The sequence below is a fragment of the Sapajus apella genome, unplaced genomic scaffold (genome assembly GCF_009761245.1).
Source record: "Sapajus apella isolate SASKATOON/1434 unplaced genomic scaffold, GSC_monkey_1.0 scaffold1, whole genome shotgun sequence".
Lineage (NCBI taxonomy): Eukaryota > Metazoa > Chordata > Mammalia > Primates > Cebidae > Sapajus > Sapajus apella.
This window is the reverse complement of record NW_022436941.1, coordinates 32,560,596-32,575,283: the sequence shown is the minus strand read 5'-3', so window position 1 is coordinate 32,575,283 and position 14,688 is coordinate 32,560,596. Positions and strand designations below refer to the sequence as shown.

The following is a 14,688-nucleotide window of genomic DNA, read 5'->3' as shown; positions in this document are numbered from 1 at the left end:
CTCAGGTGATCCGCCTGCCTCAGCCTCCCAAAGTGCTGGGATTATAGGCATGAGCCACCGTGCCTGGCCAAAATTAGAACTCTTACATGCTGCTAGTGGGATTATAAAATGGTACAACCACTTTGAAAAGGAGTCTGGGAGTTCCTCAAAATATGAAATGTAAAGTTACCATATGTCCCAGCCACTCTACTCGAAGGTATATATCCAAGAGAAATGGAAATATATGTGCACACAAAAACTTGTATACAAATATTCATAATAGGAAAAAAGTAGAAACAACCTAAATGTCTATCAACTAATGAACAGACACGTGGTCTATCAGTACAATGGAATATTATTTGTAAATAAAAAGAAATGAAGTTTGGAAGTGAACACATGCTACAACATGAAAGAACACTGAAAACATTGTATTACCTGAAAAAAAAAACAGACATAAAAGGGTGCATATTATATTACAGTGTTCCATTTATATGAAATATCCAGAATAGGCAAATCCTAAGAGACAAAAAGTAGACTGATAGTTGCCAAGGGCTAAGGAAAAGGAATAACAAAGAGTGATGCTATGGGTTACAGGATTTCTTTTTGGACTGATGAAAATTTACTGAAATTAGACAGTAGCAATACTGAATATACTAAATTGTGAATATGTAAATATGAATAGATTAAACCACTGTGAAAATACTAAAACCACTGAATAGTATACCTTAAGTGGGTGAATTTTGTGGTATGTAATTATATCTTAATAAAGTTGTCACTTTTTAAAGAGCTGAAAAAAATTAAAGGAAATGCTCATAAAATTTGAAAAATGGAAAATATTATAAGAATTAATTATGTAAAATTTCCTCCTTAAAAACCTCTGAATTTTATTTTATTTATTCATTTTTTTGAGACAGAGTCTCACTCTGTCACCCAGGCTGGAGTGCATGGTAAGATCTCGGCTCACTGTAACCTCCAGCTCCCAGGTTCCAGCAATTCTCCTGCTTCAGCCTCCTGAGTAGCTGGAATTATAGGCACGCACCACCATGCTTGGCTAATTTTTGTATTTTTAGTAGACGGGGTTTCACCATGTTGCGCAGGCTGGTCTCCAATGCCTGCCCTCAGTCTCCCAAAGTGAAAACCTCTGAATTTTAAATACAACTATGAAAAGTATATTATTTTGGTGTTTCTATTAATTAGATGAAATAAAGACATAAATGCTTTTTAACTGTTAAGCAAAGTGTCTACATGATCAGTCATTAATTTATAATTCACTGTCCTTTGAGGCTGGACAATTTCATTTTGCTAGATTCTTTTAAGAGAAATCTCATTCTTTTCATTACAAAAGCTGTTTAAATAAAAACATGAAATATAAGAAGGTGAATTACAGATTCTAAACTGCCTTAATAAAATACGTAAGTTGAATAGAATATGTGGTGAGAAACAAGGCAAAAGGTTTGTTTTTTTTTTTTTTTTTTTTTGAGACCCAGTTTTGCTCTCGTTGCCCAGGCTGGAGTGCAATGGTGCAATCTTGGCTCACTGCAACCTCTGCCTCTCAGGTTCCAGTGATTCTCCTGTCTCAGACTCCCAAGTAGCTGGGATAACAGGCACCTGCCACCACGCCTGGTTAATTTTTTTTATTTTTTTATTTTTGTAGAGATGGGGTTTCACCACGTTGGCCAGGCTGGTGTCGAACTCCTAACCTCAGGTGATCCACCCATCTCGGCCTCCCTGTTGGGGATACAGGCGAGAGTCACTATACCCAGCCGGCAAAAGGTATTTTTAAAGGAACAGATGACACATACATAAACACAACTTTGGCAAGCCACAGGTACTGTTTTTGATGGCAGCTGCGGCCTGTCTAGAGCAGTGGCTGCCAAGATGCTGACTGCAGTGCGGGAAGCGTGGCCAGGGCCACTTGTTCCACAGAGGTGGTGGGAGCTTGGAAAAGCCAGGAGCCACACCCTTTTCTGAGTTGGAGGGGAGGGAGCCCTGCCCTCTCAGGTGCAGCTACCAATGCCCAGCCGTAGCTATGGACTCAAGCATTGCTGTGCTCCTGGGGCCCGGCAGGCCCCCTGCCCCACAGGCTCAGAAGCGCCTGCTCCTGCTGCCTGGCATCTCCCCACTCCTGACACCCATGCTGATTTTGAAGCAAAGTTGAGGCCGAGCCTGGGGCTGCTGTGACCCAGCCAGGTGTACACATACTGGGGGCAGCACTGACACACTAGACCCCTGCCACAGAGGTCTCTGGAATTTGTGATGCACTGACAACCATTGGAGGGAGATCAACGGGGGTCTGAGAGCAGCTCAGCACAAGACTGCTGGCACCCCTCAGCACGAACAACCTGGGTACTGTGGATGGCAGGTTGATGGTGGCAGGAGGCAGACAGGCTCCTAGGCAGAAAGGGGCAAATCCGGGGTGAAGCCCAGGCCAGGGATGATGTGAAGCCTGGGGGCCAGGCTGCCAGTTCTGCAGACCACAGTGAGAACTTACAGTGCTTTTTCCTGCCAACTGTGGCTGTCCATGGCCGCCCATGGACCAATCAGCACAAACTTCCTCCCCTCTGAAGCCCATAAAACCCCCCAGACTCAGCCAGACTCGGGCAGAAGGCAGGTGACCTGCCTGTGGATAGGAGCTACCACAGGGTCACCTCTCAACTGAGGGATGCAGAAACAACAGAACAACCTTCCTGCAGATGGGAGCTACCCAGTCCAGGTCTCCTCTCTGCTGAGAGCTGCACTCATCAGGGTAACCTGCCTGTAGAAAGGAGGTACCCACTTTTGGTCTCCTGAGAGCTATACTGTGGCTCAATAAAGCACCTCGTTGCCTTGCACACCCTCCTGTTGTTTGTATACCTCATTCTTCCTAGACACAGGACAAGAAATTGGGACCCACCAAATGGTGGGACTGAAAGAGCTGTAACAAAAACAGGGATGAAACATGGCCCCCAACCCCACTTGCCACGTTGCAGGAGACGAGAGGGAGAGAAGAACTGTGGCCCTTTGGGAAGCCCAGACCTAGGAGCTCCCCAAGCCAGGGCTGTGACACACTCTTTGGGGCTCCGTGGTTCCTGGTATCTACAAGATTCAAGGCACCACCACATTTTCCAGTGCCCACAGTGGAAGCCACTTGCCGTACTCCTGGTCTAGCCGCAGACTCACAGGGAGCCAGTACCCATGCTGGTGCCCAGAGCTGCCCACCCTGCAGCAGCTGGCATGCGTGGCTGTGTGCAGTGGCTGGACCCTGCACTTGCTCGCTCACACACCCCCCGCCACGCACCTGGCTTGCCTTTGGTGAGTGGGGGATCTGGGCCACAAGGGCAAGCCAAGCACGGCCTGCCAGGCCAAGTGGTTATAACAAGCCTAGCAGGCTAGAGCAAAACTCAGGCAAAGGTGCCACCAGTTACAGAGGTTTCTGGCTGGCAAAGCAACACCCCAAGGATCCCATGACACTTTAACAGAGTCAGGATGTATACCCATTTCCCGAGGGATTTCCTAAGGGTTGACTAATATGAGTGCATCTCACTCCATCATTGTGCTCATCTGCCTTGTATCCTTCCAATGGATATCTGCCAAACACACACACACACACACACACACACACACACACACACACACACGCTTTGATTCTGCTTTTGATGAAACTGAATTAATTATATCCCAAGGAACATTTTTGTCTAATCCTATATTCCTCTTCATTTATCTAAAACTTCCAAATCTGCTGATTATGAAAGGTAAATAATGTTCTCCCTTTTCACTGGATTCAACACGTCTTACTTCTCATGAGAAGGACAGTAATCCTAGCCCTGCTACTCCATTAGAGCTCTACAAACCCAAGGCAAGTCACTTGACCTCTCTGGGGTCAGTTTCCTCATCTTAAAGTAGGGAAATCTGAAGTATTAACTTCCTTGCACACTTCAGTGAGTATTAAATGAGTTATATAAGTGAGAATATATAAGCACTTTGATAAGTGTCACGTATGTAATACAACATAAGCAATGTCTGTAAGTTAGATAATTTCTTAATAATGAAAACAAAAATTATCTGCAGTCCCCAACTTTATTTCCAGCTTGGACTAAGATCAGCCTTAACTTATCTGGACATCCAGGCTGACAAGGTACAAGAAAAGGAGTTGGATACAGAATAATATATACAAATAAATGAAAGGTACTTCAATTCCCAATGTATTCTCTCTTTCCTGTTCTGTTTCTGCTTCATAAGAGCCCTTCTTTAAGTATTCCTTTCTCCTTCTAAAAGCACACGTGGCTGTCGATCATTCATTACTGTCCTACTAAGGAAAGGAGGCATGGAATGGAAGGGATGAAACAATCTTAAAGATTTTTTTTTAGGATCTTGAGTGTGTGCTTTCAGAAAAACAAAACAAAACAAACAAAAAAAACCCACAATGAAACTGTGTGTGACCCTTACGGTGATAAGGGTGTTTGTTATATTTAGAGTGCAGATATCCAGAATATCGCCTCCTTGCTTAAATCCAGAATGGTCTTAGTTTTCGGAACAGAAGAAAAAAAGCAAGAAAAGAAAAGAAAAAAAAAAAAAAAAAACAAGAAAAACTTTAAGTTTGTTTCAGTGTTAATCCAGGTTCTAAAACAGAAGTAGCTTTGGAAAAGTGCTTCTTACATTGGAACCTCCATTCCTAAACTGCAGTTTGGAGCAATAGCATAGGGGGGTCATCTTAACTCCTCTCTTGAGTTCCTACATCCAAGTCAGCAGCAAATGCTATTGGCTCTATCCTCAAAATATATATAAAAGCTGACTACTTCCCATAATCTCCATTCCTATTACCCAAGTGGACACCACTATCATATCTCACTTAAGCTACTGCAACATGCTTCCTGATTTATCTGCTTCCCATCCTTTCCCCAGTACTATCTCCTCACAACCCACTAGCCAGCATGATTCTTTTGAACCAATACTGAGAGCCTGTCATTCTCCTGTTCAAAATTCCAATGGCTTTCCATTGCACCTAGAATAAAATTCAGACCCCTTTGCATGACCTATTAGGCCCAACATAATCTGCCCTTTGGCTAGCACCCCAACCTTATTTGCTACCTTTCCCTCTTGCTCTGATTTGGTCTGGCTATACTGCCCTTCTTTTGGTTTCTCAAACACACCAATGTGTTTCTGTTTCAAGAACTTTTTAGTTATTGTTTACTCTTTTATCCAGGTGGTTTACTCCTTGACTTTACTCAAGTTTCTGCTCCAGCGCCAGCTCCTCCATGAGCTGTAGTTCAAACTGCAAATGCACACCCCACCCTCTACATCCATTTAATCTCTTACACTTTTCTTAGCACTGTGTGAGGTAAATAATATTTCTACTTGTCCATTATCATTTTTCCTGCTGGAATATAACTTCACAAAGGCAGTGGAGTTTTATTTTATTCACTGCTGTAACTCCAGTGCTAAAAATAGGGAGATCAACAAGTATTTGTTAAATATGTAGATGAATCTCAATGAAAGTGTTTAGAAAACTGTGAAGTATTATAAGCTCTTTAGATATAGGAGTCAATTTTGGGCACTTAGGGCTGCACATCTAGCATGTTTAGAGGTTTGATAGATTCATGAATGAATGAAGTTGTTATGTCTAAGAATAATCATGTTAGGATAGATCTATACATTTAAATAAAGACATGGGTAACTATTACTAAAGATTTCTAAATGTTTCCTTTAGTTTTCTACTATAAAAAACACTGATTGATAATCCTCTCAATTTTTTCAGCACTAAGTAGGACACTCCTTAGAAATCCTAGATCTGTGTCCTTACTTAAAATAAGGCAAGTTAGGAAAAGCACCCCCATTATATCTGGTTCCCCTGTGGGCCAAAAGACACACTTGCAAAGATCTATTGGGAAAGTAAAAAGGGAGAACAATAAGGGAAATACCTGAGGTTTACAAAAGGCAGAACAAAGAGTAATGGAAAGGATTGAGGAGGGTCAGGACACACTACCCCAAAATATGATACCTTGGCATTTGAGAAAACAGCAGAAGGAGGAAGATCACTCTCACCTTCCCCACATCCTTTTTCTAACCTTCCCCTGAAGCAGGTCATAAGACCTTCATGTGAGAGGTGTCCATTCTATATCCACAAGAAAGGAACATCCTCATCTCTGATGATACAGGGACACAGAAGAGAATCTCAACAAACAAGACTTGCTAAGTTCTTCACAGTTTATTACCATTAGTTCATAATCCTTTTGTCTAATCATACTTCTCTGTATTGACTGACTTTTTCATCAAACCTAGCATAAAAATATACAGGTTTACTTGTTTCTTTAAGTTTTAATTTCCTTATGAAGGCCCCTATGTCACCTAAAACTTATATTTAAATAAATTTGTATTTTTTTTCTTGATAATCTGTCTTCTTATAGGGGTCTTGGCCATAAACCTAGTAAAGGATAAGAAGAGAAATTTCCTTCCCCCACACAATGGAATACCGGTTAGTGCCCCACTCCCAGATTTCTATACAGTCCTAGGGGAATCTTTAATTACGTTATTGCATTAGCTCAATGTAAACAATGTATATAAATACAAGAGCAACACATGATTAAAATGTTCGGAGATAGCTTTAATCACAATACTACATTTTATCTGAATCCGTTTCCAAACAAATTCAATCAGTCCACAGAAGGTAGGGTCATGGGGATGAGGGAGAGAACACTCCCATTCTGTTAAAATCAGAGAAAGAATTCCCTTTCTTTATAATGAAGATTTCCATTTAAAAGTCTGCCATATGACTGAGTCAGACACCTTCATTCTCTTCTGGCTTACAGGTCAATAAGTGATTAAGATCATAGTCTGTCAGTACCACACAGCTCCTAAATGGAAAGGGTGTGCCCGTAGCTTACACCTGCTCCATGGCCAGCCAAGCAAAGCTCTCACTGTTCTGTCAGTACTCATTCTCACTCACTTGCTTTAAAACAAATATGAGAAAAACCACTGGATTCAAGAATACCCAAGCAGAACCTGAGCATAATTTTGAATTAATCTCTTATAAGATTCTCTCTTCAAGTTTAATTTGAAAGAAATTCTTCAGTAATGCAGCCTATTTATTTATATTAACAACTGAAATAGACTAAAGTACATTTTCTAAATATAGAATTTCTGAAATTTCTTAACTAGATATTAATGGAAATAATTGCAGTAAATTACAACTATGTCATACAAAAAAGAAAAAGAAACCTATGAATTAATGGCTGTATTCATATACAAAATTGCCACTTGAATGTGGGAATTAGATTTTAATTAATGGCTCTTTTTGTCAAGTTTGTAAACAGTTTACCATTTGAAAGTAGTTTCCTATTTACAACCCTAATTTCCACACAGGAAAAGAAGGCGCAAGATTAAATGATTTTCATTTTTAAATATTGAGTAATGTATAATTTTTTCAAAGCATTCTTTATTTTCTTGTTTAACTTTTTTTAATTTTTTACGAGAATCATAACCTGCCAATCCTACTGCAGTTTTCTTTCTTTTTCAGTACATTGGCATGCAAAAAAAACCAAACAAACAAACAAACAAAAAAACAGGCGAATTTGTGCCTCAAAATTTTCACAGTGCTATTATTTGCTGGACCTAGTTTTTTTTAAGGAGAAAGAGCCCTACACATCTTTATTAGGATGGCATTTTTGGTGTTTTTTGTATTAACCATCTAAAGAGCAGTTAAAATAAAATATTGTAATAATTATTAAACTTGGTACTAAGCCTCCCTTTCCTACTCCCTAATATATTGAATACTTCACATTCACCAGCATCAAGTCTCTTTCACTAGGACAATGGCAACAAGAAATCTTCAACAAGTGCTGGCCTGACCCCTTTCCTTTTTCTACAGATCCAGCTGAGCAGCAAAAACTGCTTGAAATTCAGCAATCACATTTCTCACTGTTCCAGAATGACCTATTTCGCACTAGAATGAACCAGTGAATTCATACATATAAATAACTATCTGCAGACCCTGCTTTTCAAAACATGAACAGAAATAAGCAAAAGAATAAAAAAAGAAGAAAGGGAAAGCAGCAGTTACAAATGAAGGTTTGATAGGATTGGTACTTTTCAATTGTTTGATATGACAATTAGAAGCAAAACAAGACTATATAACTTAGATACCAATGTGACATTTAAAGTTTTTTGGAATTGTCAATAAATAATATTCATGATAGTCCAAATTAAAATAAGTTAGATTTTTTTCTCTCTAAAACATACATCATCATATTCTTATTGATTTAAGCTATCTTTTCTTGGGAACTAAGAAAAAAAGCTGTAAGCATTTCTTAGCAGAATATGCCTATAAATTAGCTGCACTATCCTTCATCATTTAGTATTTATTGAATGCTGTATACAGGATCTAGTTATATGCTACATACTGCAAACACAAAGTTTCTAAGACCTTCTGATCTCTCAGGATAATCTCCAATTATAATAATCTTTTAATCTCAGTCAGTGTAAAAAAACTGTACATGCTAGATTTCTCATCAAGGCTATGGGACCACACTTTATTCATCTCTGTATTTCCAATAATTAAGAAAATCCTATTATGTAATGAACTCTCAATAAATGTTTGCAAATAAATTGATAAGGCTCTGCCTTTGAGCTTACAGCAGTTCAAGCAGTGTTCAGAGAACCCAGTATATAGATCACGTTAGCACTGTGTATCATAAACTTGTTGACACACATTGAATAAGGGGTAATGCTGCACAATAATATCTGAGAGAAGGGAGACAAATGAGGACAGCAATATGCATAAGTAAAATGTTCACTGCCTGGAAAGAGTTTCCAGATGTGGCATGGGGAAGAAGATTCCAAACAGAGCCCAACAGTCTTGCTTGGTTCAGAAGACAGAGTTTAGGGCTCTAGGACACCAAGTTGGCCAGAATCTCCTGGGAAGAGTACCAGAATGGAGGGAGCTGCACAGAAAGGGCGAGTGAGCAAGCTCTGGAGACAGGCACAGTCCAATTGAGTCTTTGGTTGAATACTTGTCTGGTCATATATAAAAGAAAACTACTGACTCCAGAGAAAGAACCATCATTAAGGAAGAAGTGGAACATATCTGGAGCTTATGAAGGCCTTGATACTCAATGATCTTGGATAGAAATGACCTGCTAATTCACAGGGCATTGAGTCAAGGGCTCAGAAGGGCAAAGCCTCACTAGTGTGGCCAAATTAGCCCTTGACTATAAACACTGTTCAGGATTTACCAAAAAGGCTTACAAGCAAGCCAAAGATGATCAAACTGTGCCCAATCAACTTCACTCTTCCCAGAACAAGACCCATAAATATTTTCTTTTCTTTTTTTCTTTTTTTTTTGAGAAGCATCTGGCTCCATCGCCAGGCACCAGGCTAGAGTGCAGTGGCCCAATCTCTGGTGCAGTGCCGAAGGAGTGCAACCTCCGCCTCCCAGGTTCAAGCAATTCTCCTGCCTCAGTATCCCAAGTAACTGGGACTACAGGCGCACGCCACCACGCCCAGCTAATTTTTGTATTTTTAGTACAGATGGAGTTTCACCATATTGGCCAGGATGGTCTTGATCTCTTGACCTCATGATCCAGCCGCCTTGGCCTCCCAAAGTGCTGGGATTACAGGCGTGAGCCACCGCACCCAGCCTCCAGAAATATTTTTTAAAAAATTTTAGATCAATACCAAACAACAAAATATTCATAATGTCTGTCATCCAGTCAAAATTACCAGGCATGAAAAGAAACAGAAAAAAAACATATCCCATAATGAGGAGAAAAAACAATCAATATAAATAGACATATAAATAGGTGATAGAATTAGTGAACAAAGCATTTAATCAGGTATTAAAATATATTACTTCTTAAGAAGAAGAAGGAATGCACGAACATGATCAAGAGCAAAATGAAAGTTGTAAAAAGATCCCAATCAAACATCGATAGATGAAATGGTATGCTAACATGCTTCAAGGTCAAAATATTCTAAATTTAACAAATATTGTATTTTCATAAAACTTTACTTCCTCTGATATCTTCTGATACTACTCTAAAATAGGGGTAAAGTGGGGGTTGATATTATGTCACATCTCATTGGTCCCAAGCTTTTTCTTAATTCACCATTCATATTCTTAATTAATCTTTCTAATGTTCTTCATCTATTCTACCTCCACTTACTTTTTTATAGAAAGTCATAGTCCTAAAATTGCCTAGCATATAGTGATCAAGTTGACTGCAATCTAGAGTTTGCTAATACCTCACCCAGTCTTTCTTATACTTCTTACTTTCACCCAGACCTCCTTCATCCAGATGTGGCAGTATTGAAGGGAAGGTATGGGCAGGGCATCAGAGTCATGCCTTCCCATCTGAGCTATGCTTCTGTCTGAAGACCACATGGGCATGTGGCTAACCTGGCTAGATCTCAATCTCTTTATCTTCTAAATTAAAAGACAGGATATAATCTGCAATTTTTAAACACATTTTAGCTAGTGAGCCTTTAAATCTAATGTGCAAGAGAGACAGACGCTATGCTAAGCTTGCATTGTGTGTATATATGCTATACACATACATACACATATATATAGCATATATACAAATATAAATCATCATTTATATTATTGAGTGTGAGGTTAATGAAAGACAATTAGGTACATACACTAAATGTCTGATTGAAACAAATTAGGTAAGAAAATAATTTTATAGCCAATAATATGAAATAAAGTTGTTGTGTGCTAGTGGCCCCACATTCCTTGTTTGTGACGGTGTATGATTCTAAGTGACTTTTATATTCTTAGTTGTGGACATTTGTTTTTCAAACTATGTATACACATACATATACATATATATAGCTTATATACACATATGTGTATGTGTTGGGAAAATTTTTTTCTTAAATTTTCTTACAATGGATCAAGAATGGAAGGAAATATGAATAGGGGTAATAAATGTGAGCAAATATAGTAAAGTAAATGAAAAATACAGGGAAGTGGACAGAAAAAAAGTAATTCTGAGATGTTCTCTGATGGAGGACAGCTACTGAGGGACTCTCATAAAAGTCACAGAGCCACCATCAAAAAGTAATAAATCTCTCTGAGAAATGTCCCCATTGAATTAAGCACTCCTCACATAAAAAATATCCAATTTTAGGTATACCTAATTTAAAATTCTCTTTTCTTGTTAATCTGGAAAGTCTGTCCCCAGAATCATTCTATATCACATATCTGTCTGCTTTGAAATAATCCCTGAACACTACACCTGAAATAGTCATGCCAGGAATGAAGCTGTGTAGAACTATTCTTCAGAAAATTGGCTTTTCAAAAGAAAATGTGCATCAGATTTAAGGCATAATTAGTTAAGAAATATCCATTTCAGTTTCTTCTATTTTTTAGAACTTTTACATGTAGAAGAAATTTATAATTATTAATTTTGAGTCCTTTAAACAACATAATCCTTTGTATGTCTCTTTCAGTTATAGAAATAGACTTGTGGCAGTTAACTATTTGTATTACGCAGCAGTGCTGTATATGAAGGTCATGAAGCTAATTTTCATTATCATTCTAATGAAATAAAAAAGAAAGTATCCCTCCCAAAGAATTTATACACCGTTGTATGAATATAACATGTACACATTTTACAAAATCCAATTCCCAGAACTTCACAATTGTTTATGTATTTATTGTGCATCATCACAATTTGCTTACTCTTAAAGTACTTCCGATTTGTTTTGTATCTTACAGAGTTTATTCCATTCAATTCTCTATAAGTTGTCTCTTGTTTCCAAATTATTATAAATTCAGTATGACATCAAGCATAAATCATCGTTTATATTAATTGTGATTGTTAATGAAAGAGAATTAGGTATACATCACTAAATGTCTGACTGAAACAAATTAGGCAAGAAAATAATTTATAGCCAATAATGAGAAATAAAGTTGTTGTGTGCTAGTAGCCCCACATTCTTTGTTTGTGACGGTGTAGGATACTAAGTGACTTTTATATTCTTATTTGTGGACATTTGTTTTTCAAACTATGTATATCAGAAAGACATTCAAAGGGGCAAAATTTACCCTGATACTGAGTGGAGCACACAAATGCTTGGCACACTGAAAATGTTTCAAGCTTGGTTGGCTTTTCAATGCAGGTAAAGAAAATTAGAGATAGGCCACTGAATGCTAATCACACTATTGCATCTATTCACCACATTTAAATTCTTACGGTGAACATATTTATCATTGGCTTGTGATGCTACATCATTTTTTAATATTGCTCTCAAGCTGCTTGATAGAATTTCATGTCCTAAGTCGAGAAAACCACGGTAAATGACAAACATGTAGCAGATTTCTTATCTGGAATATTAACAGAGTGTCTCCAATTCTACACAGAAATGCAGTCCAAAAAACGTAGTAATTTCAATATGGTGTCCACTCTTTTAAGTGTATACAAGATCATAATCCCCAAGAAATTTCTTAAATGACTGCATCAATTACCTGACAATTGGGCAAATTCAAGACATATCAGAAAAAAACCTGAGGAATAATTATTCGGAAATATAGGAAGGTATCTATTTGTCCAAGTGCAATAACCTGATAGAACAGTAAGTCCTCATGTTAAGCAAACAAAAGTATCCACCTCTTCCTAGTACCCAACAGAAAATCAGAATGTTCACACTGGAAGAAAAAAGAAAACAGAAATAGGAGAAGCATGAGCTTTATTCACTGGTTTTTTTAAACCTAAGTTAGTTTTTACATGAGAATTGAGTATATATATAGGTTGAAGCTGATACAAAAAATTTATAGTATTTAAAACTTTCTTTTCTTTAAAAAGCTCATATATCATATACATGAACTTAGGGCCTTAAATTCTAGAAGTGACCTTATTTTTTACACCAACTGTATCTATGTAAACCTCATTGGCTCAATTCATTATAAAACGGATGCGGTGGGCACTGAGGCAAATTGGAAAGCACAGGACGCTAGACAGAAGTCAGCTCAGGCTGCTGGGGAGAAGGAGAAATGCAGACACAGTATTTTCACATCTTTCCATCATTAGGAAATAAAAGAGTAAAATCTCCCAGTTTTTAAATATTTACAACTAATTAAAGGTTGAAAAAGTTATTTCTCTGAGTAGTTCTACAAAATGACCCGCATATACAGATCATGTCAGTAAAGAGCAACTGAGCAAGATGTAAAGCAGTAAGAATTAGAGCTATCGGAGAGGAAAGAGAAAGCCCCAAGATGTTTTCTCATTTGGCTCCTGCCTGCAGACAGGTAAGATATTCATCTGGTTTAAAAGCTGAGGCAGTCAAGGCTCAGAGATTAAAATGAGCTTGTCCAAAATCACACGGAAAGTAAGTAACATGACAAGCTGACCACCTTCCATGTTTTTGTTTGTTTTTAAGCTAAATAACCATTGGCTTGGAAATTTTACTTAATAAGTCATGGCCTGAAAAAAGACGAAAAGAAAATTTTGAAATAAAGGTGACAGTGAACAAAATCGCCGTAGGAGTATAGTAAACAAAAAAGAAAGCAGAAACAAGAAAAACACTAAAGTTAAGAAAGCCTATAATAAGGAGCATAGTAAGGGCTTCTTTGCCTTTTATCAGTGAAATTATTAAAGAATAGCATTCTAGGAGAAAGAACAACAAAATATAAAGCAGGTGGAGAATCAAGTTACGTAGTTAAGAGATTAACTACAATCCATGGCAGGGTAGTGAATATCATTAATTCAAACTGGGCAATTAAAAATAATAAAACTGGTTAATAAGATAAAGAATAATGGGACGACAGATGCGTAATAAAGTTTTCAAAAAAATTTATGTACACAAAAAATTCTTATCATGCAAAAAAAAAAAAAACACAGCTCAGATAGATCCATCCTGGAATTAACACCCAGGTATTTCATTCCCAATCTGGCCAGCAGCTTCTATCCTCAGCTTTAGCGGGGCTGAGGGTAATTCTCTGCCCTTCAGGTGGGTGACCCTCAACCAGAAACAGGGAAAGAATATATTTTAAAAAATGGAATTGGTGAAAATAGTAATTTTCATACTTTTGTTAGGGCTAGGAATATTTCACTTGTTATTTCAAGTGTGTGAAACATTTAAGAGAATCTGACACATTAGGAAATCGATACTTAAGGCTTGTGGTTTGTATTTAAAAGATTTTAAAACAATTAGCAGTAATCTTGACATTTTAATTTGAAATACTGAAGGACAGTTTGATTGACTAAGTTTATACAGAGTGTTTGAAAACTGATTGACTAAGGCATGCATTTGGCTTTCAGTGTGAAAGTGCTCAGGAAGACTTGTATTAGATTTGTAAAGCTGCCTTCTCAATTTAGTGTGCTTGGGAAAATTAAGCATATTGGGGGTTACAGTTTGAAAAGTCTAAAGGAATGCAATTAATCAAGTTTGAAAATGATGTGAAATGTTTAGGAGAATTTAATCTGTCAAATGTATAAGCTAACTGATCACTAATTAAGGAATAAATGAAAATGAGTGTTTTAAATATAATCCCAAATTACTAGATTTATCAATAAAATAAGATTTATAAATTGAGCTTAAAGGCTTATGAAAATACTCAGCTTTATAAATTAAAACACAGTAACTATTAGTATACCTTTCATATACAAAAGACCCTCAAATATTGAAAGCCCAAATGACGATGAAGATGACATTAATTTCTCCAATCAAAAAATGAGCATTTTTCAAAAAAAAAATTGAGATATTAATAGGTAGTCCCTAAAGAAAAGAGGT

General features: G+C 37.6%; 1 protein-coding gene across 4 annotated transcripts in view; it reads right to left on the bottom strand.

Moving 5' to 3' along the window:
- FBXL17 (F-box and leucine rich repeat protein 17) overlaps positions 1-14,688 on the bottom strand; it is a 539,173-nt gene that overhangs the window by 262,456 nt on the left and 262,029 nt on the right. The gene's annotated exons all lie outside the window — the stretch shown is intronic.